Source organism: Lucilia cuprina, chromosome 6 (genome assembly GCF_022045245.1).
Source record: "Lucilia cuprina isolate Lc7/37 chromosome 6, ASM2204524v1, whole genome shotgun sequence".
NCBI classification, from domain to species: domain Eukaryota; kingdom Metazoa; phylum Arthropoda; class Insecta; order Diptera; family Calliphoridae; genus Lucilia; species Lucilia cuprina.
Genome location: NC_060954.1, coordinates 22,105,599 through 22,111,753, shown reverse-complemented (window position 1 = coordinate 22,111,753; position 6,155 = coordinate 22,105,599). Strand labels below are relative to the sequence as shown.

Genomic DNA, 6,155 nt, shown 5'->3' with positions numbered 1-6,155 from the left:
ATGGATCGATGTTAACCAAACATCGGGAGAGCGTAAAATTTTCTTTCCTTACTAACACCACTTCAGTTTTTGTTTTTACATTCTTTCCACTGAAAGAAAAGGTTGTTACATTTTCTTATGTTGTATAGTGTACTACTTTACAGTGTACTGTATATGAAATGACAAAAAAGCGTTATATTTTGGATTTTGTATAACTATATGTTAGAAAAAAATTAAGCATAAACTATTATTTTCGTTCGTTGCCATCGAAAATGCATTTATTTGCAATTTAAGATATAAGGTGGACTTTAATATATACAGTTAAAAGTAAATAAATAATAGAAGATATTAAGAAATTTAACAAATAATGGATTGGTATGTGTATAATAATATCCTCCATGATGTTTGCAGTGCTCTTAACCCTTTCCGTGGGTTTGTCGAATATATTCGACATTACAATAGGCTATGTTTTTTTGAGGGCATTTTTTGAGTATAATTTTTAACTTTAGTTTTAATTTTCTTCTTTTAGATTAAACTTAAGACTTTATTATATTTATATTTGAGATTTTGGACGATCTTCCATATTTTTAAAGTATTCTTAAATCAGGTTTTAAGAAATTATCACTAATGACATCTTTTGAAAAAGTGCTTTTTATAAAAAACAGCTTCATTTAATGTTACAAGTGTAATACCCCATTTACACATACACAAAATCTAGTACTTAAGAGATTTCGAGCGAAATCTAGTTGATTTTAACTAGATTTCCCATACAAAACAAAATCTACTTCGTAACTAGATTTGGTTAAAATCTACTCAAAATCTAATAGTATTTAGTGATGCAACTCTGTTTTTTTTCTGAATAATACTAAAAAATACGACGCTGTACAAGAAAAAAGAGAAAAACAAAAAGAGGAAACAATAATTAAAATGTCGACAAAATTTTAATAAATTGAAAAACATGAATGAAAACTTCATTTAAAATAAAAGGTAATGTTATATTTCAATATCAAATTTTTTATTATAAATAAAATATTAATAAATATTCAATTTTTCCTTCTTATTTTTTATATTAAACACAATTTCAAGAAATTTTAGAAAAAATGAAATCTTCCTAAATGCCAAAAATAGTAAGTGTAAACAGTCTAGATTTTAAAAAAGATTTTAAATGAAATCTACTAGATTTCGTGTATGTGTAAATGGGGTGTAAGAAAACATTTTACAAAACAATATTTATAAAAAATATGGGTAGTACCTTTTGGTGACAGTTTTTCGAATGTCGAGTATATTCGACATTTAACTTTGATGTCTTATATTTCCCTAGAAATAACTCTAATTCAAAAAATATTTTTTCCCGAATTCAGCATACTTAAATTATCTTAAACAAAATATTTTATCTCGACATAAATTATTTTTTACCCAATTAAATGAAAATATTATCAGGACATTGACTGAAATCGGCTTATATGCCAGGAAATAACATAATAGCAGATATTACATTTGTTTAGGAGTTGTGTTGTCGATTAAACTTTTTAAAATTTTCATTGTTTAACTCATTCACTTTGAAAAAATAACATTCGGCAAACTGGAACTTATCTTCATGTTTAACATCAGAGATTTCTCTGTGTGTATCTCAATCAAAAAACTTCAAAATAAAGAGAATGACGTACGTATGTGTGAATGAGGAAAAACAAGAGAGCTCTTAAGGTGGCTCTACGCGTATATCTGATGTTAACCATTTTTTGAATCCAGATTGGATTGGGATTGTTTGGTACTTTTTCGTTCTGCAAAAGGTACTTTTTGAATTTTCTATAATATTGAACCTATAAACATGAAATTAAGTATGTAGATTCGGAATTAGTTGAAAATCGGAAAAAGTGAACTTTTTGGTACTTTTTTTTTGTTTTTTAAAAGGTATTTTTTGAATTTTGTAAACGTAAAGGAAGGGTCCCTACAAGAACAGTGACAGTCATTTGACCGGTCATTTGACTGACACTAGTGAAGGAAATATCGATCACTGCGTAGAACAAAGTTTCTATCTTTCTTTTGTGTACATGTGATATTGCATCTCCCTTGGACTTATGAATTCTACCAATTTTAAAACATATATTTGAGCTGCTCACTCTGTTGCTTTTTACCAATCAAGGATGATGGAAATGTTAGTCACGATTGACTAATCATTCTTTATGGATATATCCATCACAGTTGACCGATCACACTTGATGAATTTATCCGTCAAATCTGACGGCTATGCCAATTTATAATAAAACACAATTTATTAACATTTTAATACATATATTTTTAATTTTATTAATATACATAAATTAACTATCATTTCACCATTTTACATACCTCACAGAATGTAAAATCCTCCTATGCTCCTTTTAATTTGTGGAAATAAATTGTCTGTAAAGAAATGCATATAAATATTGAAATATAAAAATTAAAAGTAAATATGTATTCATATTACCACAAATAGATTAAACTCCGAAGTGTATATTCTCAGCTCCACTTCCTGCACCGTTTTTAAATTATAGGCCGATATAGGTCCTTGTGCCAAAAAACATGCTTGGTCCAAATTTCATCAAATTATCTTGAAAATTGCGGCCTGTATCTTGCGCACAAGGTTTACATGGACAGCCAGCCAGCCGGCCGGACAGACGGACGGACGGACATGTCTTAATCGACTCAAAAAATGATTCTGAATCGATCGGTATACTTTAAGGTGGGTATTGGACCAATATTTTTGTATGTTACAAACATCAGCACAAACGTATAATACCCTCCCCACTATAGTGGTGTAGGGTATAATAAATCTCTTTATTTTTAATAATGTTAGTCTCAATTTTTTTAATTTTTTGCTCCTTGATCTTTGGCTTTCACTGAAATAATTAATTTATGCGACGGAAAACACAGTAACAGTCAAATGTAGTTGTTTCACTCTTTCATATGCAAATGAAACCCTTTATCACACATTGAGTACATCAACAGTCATTTTACCGGTCATTTGACCGTCATTATTGATGGAATTATCCAATAACTATTTTTTTTTACAATTTTTAAAGAAAAATGTTGCAAGTGTGTTAGTAAAATCATTTTGTATGTGTTAGTTTCGGTCATACATTTCTTGTAGGGGTGTTAGAATTAAATTTTTCATTTAAGATTTGGAAATGTGCTTTGGAAGTAATTAAGATCTTCAGTTTAAGTGCCATAACATTTGATATGTAAAAAACAAAATGATTATAATTTTCTTTTCTACTTACAATATCTTTTTATTTTAATTGAAGTTTTTTGCAATTTACAATTATTTGTAATGTGTAACTGAGCATAAATTAAATATTTCAGTGAAAGCCAAAGATCAAGGAGCAAAAAATTAAAAAAATTGAGACTAACATTATTAAAAATAAAGAGATTTATTATAATTTAAAAACGGTGCAGGAAGTGGAGCTGAGAATATACACTTCGGAGTTTAATCTATTTGTGGTAATATGAATACATATTTACTTTTAATTTTTATATTTCAATATTTATATGCATTTCTTTACAGACAATTTATTTCCACAAATTAAAAGGAGCATAGGAGGATTTTACATTCTGTGAGGTATGTAAAATGGTGAAATGATAGTTAATTTATGTATATTAATAAAATTAAAAATATATGTCTTAAAATGTTAATAAATTGTGTTTTATTATAAATTGGCATAGCCGTCAGATTTGACGGATAAATTCATCAAGTGTGATCGGTCAACTGTGATGGATATATCCATAAAGAATGATTAGTCAATCGTGACTAACATTTCCATCATCCTTGATTGGTAAAAAGCAAAAGAGTGAGCAGCTCAAATATATGTTTTAAAGTCGATAAAATTCATAAGTGCGAGGGTGATGCAAAATCACATGTACACAAAAGTTTCCATCACTTTTTACATATTGCCCTTAAGAAACAGATAGAAACTTTTGATGGAAACTTTGATCGATTTGCCAGTCAAATGACCGGTTAAATGACTGTCACTGTTCTTGTAGGGATTGTTTCAAAAACGCTATTATTCTTGTTTACGCATCTGATACAGACAATAAGTTTGCACCAGGGATGGCAAAATTGGTACGATGGTACTTGTTTTGATACTATTTGATGTGCAAAAGTACTGTGATACTCCTGGGTCTTATTTGATACTTTCATGGCTACAATCTCAATATCCGATTATCGTTTTACCGGTAGTAAATCTGTCTGTTAAAATAATTTTCAATAAATCGTTTGAAATAACAAGAGAATTAGAATATGGGGATAAAAGTTTCTTTAAAATTTTAAATATTTTTTTGACACTTTTTCTCGAAAATATCGAATATTACTTCATATTTTCTCCATCATATCTAAAATCTGAGATATTATGTCCTGAGTTTTGAGAAAACGCAATATTTGTCCCTTTTCAAGACTTAAAACAGCGCCATGAGTGCTTTAAATATAACATTTTACAAAGTATAATTTCGTGGTAATATTTGTATCGTAGCTATGAGATACCACGCATTTCCTGGGAAAACTTCATCAAATTATATCAAAGATGTTAACATTGAGGGACGGACACCATAACAACCTATAACGCCCTTTCCAATTTAAAAATGTATAAATAAATTTCAGAAAATACAAACTTTTATCAAAAAAAAAAAAAATATTTTAGTACTTTGGATTGTAAGAAAGCTTTAACTGAATACTCTCCCAGAGGCACGGTTCACATCATATGGGTACCAGCCCACTCGGGAGTAGTCGGTAACGAAAGAGCGAATGTAATAGCTTTAAAGGGAAGTCAGCTCAAGGCAGTTAAACTGACAAACACAAAACCATTCGACGCAATAAAAGCTGAACTAAAAATATGGGTGGGAGAATCCCATAAGACCTCTTGGAATAATGAAACAGTGGGTAGAACTACGAAAATCCTATGGGGTGACCCTGATGAGCAAGAAGAAAAATCTCCTCATAATGAGCAAGTCTGATGTTAGTATGATATTACGTGCTGAGTGGAAACACAGGATTACGAGCACATTTATGCAAAATTGGACATGTGGATTCAGACGTATGTAGAGCATGTGGAGAGGACAGTGAAACTCTGGAGCACTTTCTTTGCCACTGCGAGGCATTCGTTGAAGATAGATCCAAGTATCTTTGAAGTAATGTTATTCCGGAAATAACATTTCTGACTAACACTGATTGGAATAATTCATTCAGTTCCTTTTTTTCTTGATAAAGAGCGCACAACAGGCCCGACTGTGGCCTAGATTCGGAGTTGATGTAGTACACATCCTCCTATCAACCTATCCTAAGTACTTTGAGATCCAAAAAAGTACTCTCTGAAATATTTTTTGATACTGAAACAAAATCTCTTTTTCCATCCCTGGTTTGCACATATCATTAATATCCGTGCTTTCATCTAGGCAGAACGACAAAAAATGAGAGTGAAATAAATTCCCTAATGTTTAAATTCTGATTTTGAAAACTCTTATTTAAAATATTTTTTTATGAATACTGCATCAGAAAATGGTCGACCTTTCCCAACAATGTCTAAATTTATTATGGATGGTTCTGGATTATTTTCCATTTCGGATAGCCACCCTTTTATTTTTTCCAAAAAAAAAAAAAATTACTAATTAATTATTCTATATCGCTTTCATTAAATTTGTCCAAATAACTATGAAATGTATCATAATGCCTTATTAAAACGTATTCCATACTTTCCTTAAATGTTTTTTAACATAAAAAGCATTGAGAATTGCCAAATGCCTATTTGATCATAAAATACTTTTCAATTGTCATCATTAATTTTCTACCGAGATTTAAACAAAACACTTGAAAAAAGTCGTACACCCTGTTCCTCTTTTTTATTGATATTGTGAGACGGTTACGTTTGTCGCACAATGATATATTAAAAAATTAGTTCTCCAAATAACTCTAAAAATTATATATTTTAGTTTTTCTTTTAAAACTGCGGAAATTTGAAATCAATTCAATAATGTAATTACATACTACATTTTTATAAAAACCTTTACAAAACGTTTGCGTATCCAAACTATCTCACGCAATATCATAACATGATATTCATAATAATCATAAATTATAATTTTAATTGATATGACTTGTAATAGTCCAATACTTTGCGGAAGTTACAATGTATTTTTCCATTTCGTCT

The 6,155-nt window shown here is 29.6% G+C and overlaps 1 long non-coding RNA gene across 1 annotated transcript; it reads left to right on the top strand.

Moving 5' to 3' along the window:
• Nucleotides 1-3,321: 3,321 nt before the first annotated feature.
• LOC124420971 lies at nucleotides 3,322-3,651 on the top strand. The gene is made up of 2 exons (XR_006941464.1): nucleotides 3,322-3,459; nucleotides 3,524-3,651. It is a non-coding gene; the product is annotated as an uncharacterized LOC124420971 (long non-coding RNA).
• Nucleotides 3,652-6,155: the final 2,504 nt, after the last annotated feature.